The 13,432-nt window shown below is 40.8% G+C and overlaps 1 protein-coding gene across 25 annotated transcripts in view; it reads right to left on the bottom strand.

Annotated features, from left to right (window-relative positions):
- The window catches only part of atp2b2 (ATPase plasma membrane Ca2+ transporting 2), an 824,012-nt gene that overhangs the window by 449,812 nt on the left and 360,768 nt on the right, over positions 1-13,432 (bottom strand). The gene's annotated exons all lie outside the window — the stretch shown is intronic.

Genomic DNA, 13,432 nt, shown 5'->3' with positions numbered 1-13,432 from the left:
TGTATACACCACAGCAACTCTCACTGCCTCAGGAAACATTCAAACTATTGGAATTCATGTTTCAATGGTCTACTAGCATAGTTTATCCATCCTGGCATCAAGACATTCATTGTTAATTGACTGTAGCCACATTTCTGTAGCACAGTTGTTCACATTTGGTGTGTCTCCACTCTAAAGCCTGTAAGTCCCTGTACTTTCTTTTCTCTCTTCTCCAACAACACAGCTTCTTTTCAGTTCCCCTCCTTCCAGTGCTGTACCTTCACACCAGCTTAATATTCATTATCTTTCCTACTCTCCTGCCAGATTTAATTGCCTCTTCCTTTATCTGACAGCATCCTTATATTATCACAGTCTCATGACAAGCAGGAACGTGAATTGCTGTAATTCCCCCTTCGTATCTTCCAGGGACTAATCTTATCAGCTTCGTTGCCATCCAGCTCCTAGCACTGAATGCAGACAGAGCACAAAAGCAGAAGGAAAACATCTGGAAGCTCATACGGATTACATGATGCTTAATTTTCTGCTTCTAACATTGACCTTCTGAAATCAGTTCCCAGCAGCCCACCTCACTACATCTCTCTCTGGGATGTATGCTCACTTATAAACTTGGGCCTTTGCCATTCACGAGCTCAATCTGGTTGACCTAATTGACATCATTGTTTAATGGAAATACGGATTGGCAGGTAATGACACTGTTCCCTACATTCCTGTCCATTTATACTTCCACCATTTTCCATACTATTGTGGCTGTGTTGCAACCCTTGTCTTGAAGTAATTTCTTAGACTGCCCGTTTACTCCTCTAATTACTTTTCCCCTTTGTGCATCTCACTTTGCTCTACACCAAATTGTTGTGTTTTAAATCCTTGCTCTGAGCCACCCACCCAACAATGACACCTTGTTTCTCACTGAGGTATCTGTTCTGTGTTTCTCTCTCTGCTCCTAGACCAAGCAATCTCCATTACAATGCTTGTTGCTGTCTCTCCTGAGGTGAAAGCCGCCTTTTCTTCCCAAATCTCTCAGCCATACAGAGTCATAGAGGTCTATCGCACACCTTTAGTCCAATGAGTCTGTGCCAGTCAAATACAAGCACAAAACTAACTGAATACCATATCCAGCACCTGGTCCATAGCCTCGTATGCCTTGGCCTCACAAGTGCATATCTAAATACTTCTTAAATGTTATGAGGGTTTCTGCCTTTAACAGTTTCACAGGCAGTGATTTCCAGATTCCTACTACCACCAGAGTGAAAAACTATTTTCTCACATTCCCTCTAACCTCTTACCATAAATCTATGTTTTCTGATCCATCCACAAAGGCAAACATTTCTTCCAGTCTACCCTGTGTATGCCCCTCATAATTTTATACATCCCAATTATGTTCCCCCTCAGTCTCCTCTGCTCCAAGGAGAACAATCCCTGCCTGTCCAAACTCTACTCATAACTAAAACTGTCCAACCCAGGCCACATCCTGGTAAATCTCCTCTGCACCCTCTCCAGGGCAATCTCATCCCTCCTATAATGTGGATTCCAGAACTGCACCCAATACTCCAGCTGTGGCCTAGCCAATGTTTTATACAGTTCCAGCATAACCGTCCTGGTTTTAAACTCTATGCCTCGGCTAATAAAGGCTTCTATTACATCTGCCTTCTTAGGTCCATCTGACCAGCCCTCTATATCGTCCTGTACTCTAAAGCTGCCATCCTCACCTCACCCTCTCCTTCCACTCTCCTATTCATAATCATAGACACATTCTGCCCAATAAGACACATTCTTTCAACTATTATTGATGCGCTTATTGCCATTGAAACATGACACTTTCTAAACCCACCCTCATCATTCCTCTAGTATTGCCCAGCTTTGGTTATTTACATCTAAGAAATGTAGATTTGAACACCTTCAGCATGCACCTCATCAAACAATTCATTCCCAGATCTGGCAGCATAACATTATGCATTATTAGGTCCTGTTTTCCATCACAGAAAGGCAACTATAACACGCAGCTGTTCTTCTCCACCACAACCTGCTTTGTTAAATCACACATTAAAACATGACATAAGGAACTCATGGACATATTGTTACAAATACCAAGATCGTTATTCAGATCCTCTGCTGCTTCCGTCCTTTTCTTTTATATTATTCTTGGCACAGGGCTAGGCCAACGTTAATTGTGTGTCCCTAATTACCACCAAGAAGGTTCTTCCTGAACGAATGCAGTCCCTGCAGTAAAGGGCCACCCTTTTAGGAGGGGTACACTTTTAGTACTTCTAGGAGGGGTATTCTGGGATTTTGACTCAGTGGTAGTGAAGGAATGAAAGTAGTTCCTTCTCAGAATGATGTGCAATCTGGGTATGCATCCGTTGTGCTTGTCCTTCTGCATGATAGAGGTCCCAGGTTTGGAAGGGGATGTCAAAGAGGCTTTGGTGAAGTATTGCACTGTATATTGCAGATAGAGTACATTGCTGCCGCTGTGCATTGGCGGTGATGGAACTGAATGTTCAAATGCCAAAGTTGGGGTGCCAATTGAACAGGCTGCTTTATTCTGGATAGTATCAAAAGTGCTATTGGAGCTGCAGTCATTGAGGTAAGTAGGGAGTATTCCAATCTGACTTGTGTATTGCAGGTGGTGGACAAGAATTGAGGACACAGGAGCTGAGTTACTTGAACAGAAATCCAACGTCTTGCCCCACTTGCAGCCACAATATTCATGTGGCCTGTTGAGTTTCTGGTCAAAGGTAACCCCCAGCATGTTAACAACGGGGTGTTCAGAGATGCAATGCCATTGAATATTCAGGAGCTGATGGTTATATTCTCTCATGTTATTGGTACTTACAAATGTTACTTGCTACTTCTTAGACCAAGCCTCAACATTATCTAGAACTTTCTGCAAATGGACATAGACTGCTTCAGAAACTGAGGAGTTGTGAATAGTGTTGAACATTGTACTCAGTCTAAGCTCATTGAAGACAAACTTTTCCATACATTTACTGCTGCTCTAACTCTTTCTCAAGTTTCTTCCCTATCTCCCTTCATACCCTCTTTGAGCTCAGCTTGTTGACAAGAGCTATCTTTCACTTTCTAGACCTTTTTCCTATTACACAGTTATACAGCCAAGTTCCCTTTGTGGACCTCAAGTTAGCTGACATGATTAACAGCTTCCTCATCTATTCCCCTCTCCTTCAAATCTTTCGTCATCACCACTACCTTTAAAAAAAAATCCCTAACCCTCTGCCTTTGCAAACTACCATCACATCTCTAATCTCTCTTGATTTACCAATGTCATTAAACTTGCTGCCTTCCAAATCTGTCTCTCATAACTTTACATTTGAAATTCTCCTATTATGTTTCTGTCTTGCAACAAGTGTTAAAATGGCGCATGCCAAAGTCACAGCTGACATTATTTGACTGTGGCCATGGAAGACTACCCCTGCTTCTTCTTCTTGACCAGTCTGAAACCTTTGATGCAGTTAATCACAAAATTATGCTCCATGGTCAATCAGCTAGGTAGGTCTGCACCTCCCCGCCACCATTATTAACTACCCAGTCACAGTCAGGAAATCACAGCCAACCTCCCATTTATAGAATCTATCTACCAGGCCCGCTGTCAAGGAAAAGGTGCCAGTATTCTTAAAGATTCATCCCACCCTGGCAAAGTTTTTCTACAACTCTACCATTGGGGAGAAGGTACAGAAGTCTGAACACACGCACTAGCTGGCTTCACAACTGGTTCTATCCTACCGTTGTTAGAATACTGAATGGACACACAAACTTAATATTTGCCTGCACCTGTGTTTTGTTTTTGCTGCTGTTTACCTATTATTTACTATCTATGCTACTTAAATATATGATCTGCCTGTATTGCTCGCAAGACAAAGCTTTTCACTGTGCCTTCATACACATGACAATAAATTCAATTCAATTCAAAATTGTCAACAGGAACTTCTCTTCTCACTCCAACACTGATATATTTCACATCTATTGCAAATATCTAGTTCAGAATCCATAGATTTTAAACTGTAACTTTTGACCTCAGTAATTAAGGCTTGAACTGGTAGAAAAATGGGAGCAACTGATTAAGACCTGAAATAAATGAAATTTAAACAAACTTGGAGTTAATTATAGTTAAAAGCTAACTTGGAATCATAGAATCTCCAGAGTGTGGAAAGAGGCCATTCAGCCCATCGAGGCTGTACTGACCCTCTGAACAGCATTCCACCCACACCCAGCAAACCTTCCCCAAACAGCCCCCACCCCCTTCTCACACTATCCTTGTAACCCTGCATTTACCATGGCTAACCCACCTAGCCAGCACATTCCTGGATACTATGGGGCAATTTATCATTGCAATTCCACCTAACCTGCACATCTTTGGGCTGTGGGAGGAAACCTGAGCACCGGATGACACCCACACAGACACAGGGAGACTTCACACAGACAATCATCTAAGTTTGGAATTGAACCCAGGTCCCTGGCACTGTGAGGCCTTTAATTTTGTTTCAGTAATCTGTGTGTATATTTTGAAAGAAGCAGGCAATTCAGCTTGCATTTCATCAGGGAGTGGAACTGGAAGGTTTGTTCTCATTTGCAGCTACTGAAAGAAATCTAGAGTGGTCCTCCCAGAGCCTTGTGTCTGAAAGAATTCAGCTTGACTAGAAAGTTAAATAAGAAAAAGCCATTCTCTGCAAGCACACTGGGAATAAAAAAAGAGGTCCTTATATTTCATAAGATACAAGAAATCTCAGGGAGTGATGACCTAAAAACTAAAATTGAGTTTGTAACAGAAGTATTTGAAAAATGTGTAATTAGATTAGTAGCATTTATTTTATTTTTATATGTAACATTAATTTTGATTTTACTTAAAGGTGTGAAATGCTGTGGCACAATTATGTAGTCTGATTACTCAGTGTTGAATTTCTTCTTTAAATATCCCAAATAAGATCATAACACATACCCCAAAGATTTACTCTTGGCCCTTGCTTCTATTTCTCATCTACACGCTGGCCCTCAGTGACATCATGTGAAAGCACAGCATCAGTCACATGTATGTCAATGATGCCCACTCCACCCCGCCTCCACTACCTTTTGAATCCCCTATAACCTCCAAACTGTCACATGACTTGTTTATCAGCACATCTTGCATGAGGAGAAAAATTCCTCAAACGACGAATTGGGAAACCAGAAGTCATTGACGTTTGTACTTTTCACAAGAGTTTGTTCCATTATCACAAACTCTATTCCTTTCCCTGGCAACCTTAGGAGTCTGAATCAAATTTATTGTTATATTTAACACTGATCTGAGCTCTCTACACATATCTCCATTATTATTAAGGTTGCTTGTTTCCACCTCTGCAACATCACTTGACTCCATTCAAGGTTCAGTTGCTGAAAACCTCATTTCAATTGTTACATTCAGACTTAACTATTCTTACTTATTCCTGATCTGGAGGCACCAGTGTTGGACTGGGGTGGACAAAGTTAAAAAATCATACAACAGGTTTATTTGGACGTACAAGCTTTCAGAGCGCTGCTCATTTGTCAGCTAGCTACATGATGAAGGAGCAGTGCTCCAACGGCTTATACTACCCAACAAACCTGGAGCAGGAAAATGCTTTCCTGATGAAGGGTTTTTGCCTGAAACGTCGATTCTCTTGCTCCTCGGATGCTGCCTGACCTGCTGTGCTATTCTAGCACCACTCTAATCTAGACTCTGGTTTCCAGCACCTGCAGTACTCACTTTTACCTTCCCAATCAACCTATTGGACTATAACCTGGTGTTGTGAGATTTTCTACTTATTCCTGGCCAGCCGATCACATCCCCACAAACTAGCAGTTATTCAAAACTACTACCACTACATAGTCCTGCTTCCTTAAGGTTGTTGATCTGTACTGGCCGCTAGTTAAGCAACACCTTGAATTTAAAGTTTGGAAATCTCTCCACAGTTTCACCCAATCACTATGATTTCATTCAACATAACAGCAATTGGTCATCCAGTCACAGCCAAGAATCAACTACAATGTATTTTTTTCCCCACCTGAAATCTGTGAACTTTGCTGATTCCAATCTCCTGAACATTCCTGATTGTTATTATTCCACTATGAATAGTCCACGTCTTTGTCTGACCCAGTCCCATGGAATTCTCTCCTAATATCACTACCTCCTTTTTCATCTATAAGATGCTCCTTAAAACCATAGCTTTACAATTAAGCTTTCGTCTAGCCTAATCTCTCCTTTTATGGTTCACTGACTTTTTTTTCTGTTGATAACATTTGTAAAGTGCATTTATTATATTAAATACGTTATGTAAATATAGATGTTGTTGTTGTTAATCAGAAATGTAGTTGCCTGGCGAAATTTCTCTCTTTTACTAGGATGAGGTTTACTCTCCCAACCAGCCATGGTAACCTCCTTGAGTGACACTAGCAACTTTACATTGAAATGAAGACAATTTTGTGTTTGCTGAAAGCTTCTCAACATCATTTTATGTAAGTGACATAGTACATAAAGAAAGCCTACTTTCAACTTACCAGTCTGCTCTGTATTCTACCCCAGATACCACAGGAAGGACAGTGTGATAAACCATTGAATGATGTAATTGTACAATTGCAAATTAAAGTGCATGGGGTTGGAGATTGTGCACTGAAATAGATTGACAACGAGTTGGCAGACAGGAAACAAAAAGTAGGAATACATGGATTTTTAGCCCCCATATGGCAGATAGTGGCTAGTAGGAAACTGCAGGAATCAGTGCTTGGACCCCAGCTATTCACAATATATAATAATGATTTTAATGAGGAAGCTACATATCATATCTTCTGGTGTGCAAATGACAGAGCTGAGTGGGAGAGTATGCTGTGAGGAAGATGCAAAGAAACTTCAATGCAATTTGATAAGTTAGATAAGTGGACAAATAAATGGCAGATGCAGAATAACATGGCTAAATGTGAGATTATTCATTTTGGTAGTAAAAACAGGCAAGCAAATTATTACATGAACGGCAATAAAACAGGGAAGGAGGTGCTACAATGAGACCTCAGTGACCTCATACACCAGTCACTGAAAGTCAGCAGTCAGGTTCAGCAAGATGTGAAGAGGCAAATGCTATGTCGGCCTTCATAACAAGAGAACTCTAGCACAGGAGCAGAGATGTCTTACTGTGATTATACAGGGCCTTGGTGAGACCACACCTGAAGTATTGTGTGCAGATTTTGGTCTCCTTATCTGAGGAAGGATGTGCTGGCTATTGACTGAGTATAAAGGTTTACCAGATTGATTCCTGGGATAGAAGGACTGACGTATGGAGGGGGATAGGACTGGTTTGGACTATATTATGAAACTTTAAAGAAACTAGGGGAATCTTAATGTAACCGATAGCTGGATTAGACAGGTTAGATATAGGAAGGATGTTCTCAAGAACTGAAGAGTCCAGAAGCAGGGGTCACAGTTAGAAGGGGATAGGCCTTTAAGGACTGAGATGATGAGAAATTTATTCAGCCAGAGAGTGGTAAGACTGTGGAATTCTCTGGCACAGGAAACTGTTGAGGCTAAAACATTGAAGATTTTCCTATATCCTATGTGGTTAGGCATGGCTGCCTGGATTAAATATGAGCCAAATTACTGAAATGAGATAAGAGTCAAGACTGTAACCCAAAAAAAATCCCATATTACAACTAGACATTTTACAGTCTCCCAGTCTCAAAACAAAGTTTACCAACTTTGGATCGTTACGTTGCTCCCAACAGCTAAACCTCAAACTGTTTCCAGTTAGCTAAAAGGCCTGACCTAAAATGTTAACATTGTTTTGCTCTCTGCACTAATGGTGTGTGGCCTGTTGAATGTTCCCAGCAATAATTTTAGTAAGTTTTATAATTCAGATGATGTTCACAGGTTATAAGACAACTTATCCTCATGCAGTCTGTCTGTGTAGTTAATGTAAACCTATAACAACAGAAATATAGATCATTTTCAAGGCTACTGATCTTGTCTGGTAATAAATACCTGTATCCTTATTGATCAGGCTGGCCTTTTGCATTCTCAGATACAAATTCCTCTGCTTTGACAAGCACACAGGCTTGCACTACTAAATCACCAGAGCACACAAACAACATAATTACACAAGGCAGTCAGCACTTCAGGCACAAACATATTATCAATGGCTCAGTTGTTAACATTTCTCTGTCTCTGAGACTAGACTTGGGCACAAAATCCAAGTTGACACACCCACTGCAATAGTGAGAAATGCAGCATTGCTTCAGATGTCATTCGCTGGATGAGACATTAAACAGAGACCCCGTGTGCTCTCTCAGATAGATGTAAAAGATCCTGAGGCATGCTTTTGATGTCCTTGCCAATATTTATCCTTCAATCAACACAACTAAATAAACAGATACTCTAATTATTATCCTGCTGTTTGTGGGAGACGACTGTGCACAAATTAACTGCAAAGGGCTATGGGATCTCCTGAAAGATGCGACAAATATGTTGGTCTTTCTTTCAACTGCCATTCGTCCTGCAATAATTTGCATGTAGATCGCAGCCACCGTCACCACACCTTTCCTCTCCTGTCCCTCTGGCAATTTGGTTCTGAAGGTATGGCGTTATGATTTACACAGTACATTGTTGATTACAATAATGCCCTCTGTCTCTCTATCAGATTTACTGTACTGGTTGCTATTAATAATACATTACTAGATTTGCTTTTACATGTGCATATGCCACACAATTCTGAGCATCCAACAGTGAGGCAACAGACCAAAACACAGATTTACCAACAGGTTTCTGTGGAATAAAATATGACAGATAGGGCTGACAAACACTTGCAAGTTTAAATATTTTTCAAACTGACTTGCTCGTCATTCATCTGCTGATTTGTTTATGTTTTACTTTGTTTGTTCGACCTTAAAATTTCAGCCCCCATATATTCTATGGTGTAGGTGACAATTGTACTGAATAGGTAATCAAGACAAGTAAACAAATAAATCAAGTCAAGAACAAAATAAACTATTGTATTCATTTCACAATGGAATAAAAAGGACATTCATATGTAGCTTTGTTGTAGATTGATACTCCACCTTCTGTCCCCTGTCAGGATTGAAAAACACTTTATCGATAATCTGTCAAAAATATATTGGCTGTCTGTACTGAAATGTAAATGAATGTTCATAATACTTCATTCAAGGCTAACCTTTTTATTGCAGTTGCTGTTGGAAAGCACAGCATAGAGTTTTCTGTGCCTACCATAATTCTTGCAACCTGAGTATCACGACAGAGAGAAAGCTACGTAAATAATCACCAAGGTACCATACACATGATACTGACCTTAACAGGAACATCTCTGGGGAGTCTAACTGAAGGAAATATTCTGCAGCTTTCACTTCTGTATTGAAGGAGCATTCCTGAAATTTTTGTCGTGTGCAGTCAGTTAATAACTCTTGTAGATAAATCAAATGATACGGTATATAGACCAGGCCTTGAACAACAGCTGAAATGAGGCTTACTGCTTCTTACAAATATTTCATGAAGGTAACGTGCTACTGCTCACCACAGGTAATTGAGCCCATCAGAAAGTAGAACACAGTTCGCCAAATTCTAACGAGGGACATAAGGTAATTACAGGATTTAGTGAAAGCATGAGGAAATTTTCTACAAAAATAAATGCACATCTCGTCCTTTTCAAATTAAACTGCTTCTAAACATGCCTCTGTCCCTATTAGTGTGCAGTGCTGCATACTGTCCTGCATTGCTGGGTTATAAACAAGAAATGCTGGAAATGCTAGTCAGGCAGAAACTGCAGGCAGAAGAACAGAGAGATTCTTTCATGTTTGAGTATTTTCAGAATTTTCTGTTCCAATTTCAGATTTCCTAAACCTCAGTACTTTGCCTTTATACTTAAGTTATGGGAATAACCCTGCAGTTACAGACGGTGATGCTGAGCAAGGTGTGTGCAGTGAGTGCAGTGATGATCTCTAGAGGAGGTTCTATCCAAGCTCTGCGCTTCAAAGGAACAGATTCAATGGGAGACCAAACAGATCGTAGTTCTGTAACGGCATTGTGCAGAACTTTACAATGTCAGCTTTCGTGAATTTTGCCGTCTCGAATTCAATGAAGCTGTCACTCTAGGCTGGTGGCTTTCGGGTGTGTTGATATCTTCTACTTCCTTGGCAATGAGTTCATGCTGCTGTGCCATGGTTTGGATGGCAGCAGCAGCCTCGGTGCCAAGCAGTAAGGTGAAAACAAGTGTGGGCACGAAGAATGATGGTTCAGGAATAACAACAGCTGCCAATTTGTCAGGCTATTATTTCTCAATTCCAGATGCTAAGTATAAAGAATGAGTGGTATTCTGCATTCAATACGGAAACTGGAAAGCCACCTTTATTGTCAAAAAAAAGCCCTTTTTTTGGGAGTACCGATCTTCCCCACATGAAAGATAGCACTGAAGTTTAACCCAACAACAGTAAAACTGTATGTGACTGGCTTCACAAACTGACTGAAAGCACGATTTAAAAGTGCACTTTGCTGCAGGCACTAGAGTTGCAAGTACTGTTGCAAGTCGTGCATTTCCAAAGGATTTCTGAGCTTGGAGACTGCTCATTTCTGATGTTATTTGCTTTACTCCTCCTGTGTAAGCACTCACTGTTTGTAACGGCTGCCATTTTTGCTTGTTTGCTTTGCACGGAAGAACAGTTGGAGGAAAAGCAGCAGCAGCCAAGTCGAGAACAGGCGTGAACAGCAGTGCGCCTAGTGCAACACAGCGTGTGAGGGGGCTTCTCGTAGGAGGCCTCACACAGCCTACAGGCTGTGATTTTCTGCCTATTCATTTCACCAGGCAGACTGTTGCTGATATGTACTGCCTGGAGATGGCCCCACTCTTCAAGGCAGAGTGCTGGAGCTCTGGGAGATGACAGCACACAGGCAGGTAGCATGGTGTTGCAATTCATTGTCAAGCCTCCTGATATCCAGCAAAGCTACTTGCTTGAGGCAAGCACGTTACTTTCTTTTAATATCTGTTTAATACCTCTCACACACATTCTCATTGGTGGAAGGACTCTCCATTTGGGGAGCTATTTCCTCAGTTGTCCTTGGCCCCACTACCTGCTCCTTAGTGCTGGATACATTATAAAGCCCTGGAACTTAGCAGCGGCACAGGTCTCTGTGTTGGGAACACTGGTGTGCAAGAGAGTGCCTCTATTAAATGAAGTACCCCAGGCGACTTGCTTTGTGGAATGGTGGGTGGGAGGTGGCAGTGGTCGTAGTGGAGGAATTGAAGGAAACAGGAAAAGGGACAATATTGACTGTGCCCCTGGCAGTTGCAGATGGCATGAATCACATTACAGCTAGCTGCAGAGAAGCTGACTGAATGTGTCTTTTCTCCCAGCTTTTTGAAGTAATAAGTACTCTGTTCAGATTCAGATATTATCCTGAGTCTCAAAATCCCAAGTGCTCTTGGCTCTTGATTTTTAAAACTACCTGCTGCAGCTCTGATATATCCAAAAGGTTGATTAGTCCTCAACGAATCCTACTCCTCTCCTTGGTGTCATTAACTGTTTCCTCCTACACAGAGACAGGGTCAGAGATAATGAGGGTTTCCTACTAAAGTGAGTGTACGTGGTTGGGCCTTCTTCTTGCATTGCTCAAGCTGAGACAGAATTGATGATGAAGGATACAGGCAGTCAAGGGGAGGTGCTGAATAGACAGCAAGCAGCTGGTGTGGTGAGGAAGCAGTAATGAGAGAAGTTGCTGCTTTGACAAAGGTTTCCGTGTGAGAACAGACTGTAATGAGTGAATCCTGCGAAAGAAACGAGGAAGCAGTGAGGATGTGCCTGGAAATGAGAATGGCAGAGTAAGGACTTGTGATGAATGGTGGACAACAAAATGGAGGAAAGGATCAGAGTGCTGAAATACACAGCACAGGAGTAACTGCTACAAAAACAGAAATTGTTGGAGAAACAGTGGAGAGAAAGCAGAGTTAACATTGCAACCCCAGTGATGCTTGTTCGGATCTTCAGCACCTGCCATTCTTTGTTTTATTTTAGAGAACTAACTGCCATGCCATGCCTACTTTTTCTAGTCATATGGAGCACTGGATACAGATTCCTGGAGTTAATGGCCTCTGTCATCACTTTCCATTCCTAGTGCAATCCAAAACAGAAAAGAATACATCTTGCACTCTCTCTGAGTCACAAGGTTAAGAGTTGAAATGCCATTTTGAGTGTACCAATCTTAGTTGACATTTCAGTGCAGTACTGAGGGAGTACTTCATCATCAGAGGTGCCACCTTTGGGATGATATGTGAAATCAAGGCCCATCCACTCTCTCAGCTTAATATAAAAGATCCAATGGCATTTCTTCGAATAAGCAAGGGAGTGAACTCCAGTAATCAATACTTGTCCCTCAATCAACATCTCAAAAAGATGATTATCTGGTCATCATGTTTATGTTTCCCAATGTTTGTTCTGAAGAAATTTATTCAACATTTGAAAGGCGCTACATTAGTTATACAGTGCTTTGGGATCGTGAAATACTTTATATAATACTGGTCTTTGACATTCTTTGTTTCTTTAAGATATACATTCCCACTTTTATAGTGAATGCTTTGAAAAGCTCACCAAAAATTGCACTCTTAGGAGGCAGCCATATGGTAGATCAGAAGCCCATTTATCAGACTTTAATAAAACCCAGGAATTAAAATACTTTGGCTTCAACTTTCTAAGAGCACTTTTCACATTCATCCTCATCCCTACCCCTTTCTCCCACCATCCAAATGCCAGACCAAAGCATGCCTCAGGCTAAAATAAATCATTTCATATCAAGTTTTATGCTGTTCCACTAAAAATTGAAGAATTCAGTGATTATATTCACAATCCTACATCTACCAGCATACAAAAGTTACAAACTCTTCAGTATGGCAGGAAATTATGATTCAGTTTCTTAATTAATAACCATCAAATACAAATGTCTAATAAATAGCAATGATGAACTTGAAACATTCTAATCTGTTTTAATACTTTACAAGTACTGACTGGCCTATTGTCTGATTCAAACAACAGGGTGCTTTCTCAGATTTCATGCAATTGCAAGCTTAATACTGTTAAGCTTGAATAAAGTTGAAGCTGAAAACTTTTCCTAATAAAGAAAATGTTTTCATTGAAAAAACAATGCATTATTTTGTTAAATTTCAGTGAAATGAATATACCTTCAAACTCAGATGGCAACACATATTGGCTACAAGACTGGGCAGTGTCTAAAAACAGGTGAGGGGTTTGCAATGTGGTATTGACAGCACACAGTGTCTTCAAATGAAGGTATGTTCAAGCCTGATGCTGCCTGAAAACTTAAATGATTTCGATACATGGCCTGCACTATGAAAGTTATAGAGCAACTACATGCCCAAGCACAAGAGGCAAAATTATAACAGATGAAGAGGTAATGTTGGTCTGC

Source organism: Chiloscyllium punctatum, chromosome 12, assembly GCF_047496795.1.
Source record: "Chiloscyllium punctatum isolate Juve2018m chromosome 12, sChiPun1.3, whole genome shotgun sequence".
NCBI lineage: Eukaryota > Metazoa > Chordata > Chondrichthyes > Orectolobiformes > Hemiscylliidae > Chiloscyllium > Chiloscyllium punctatum.
This window is presented reverse-complemented; position numbering and strand designations above follow the sequence as displayed.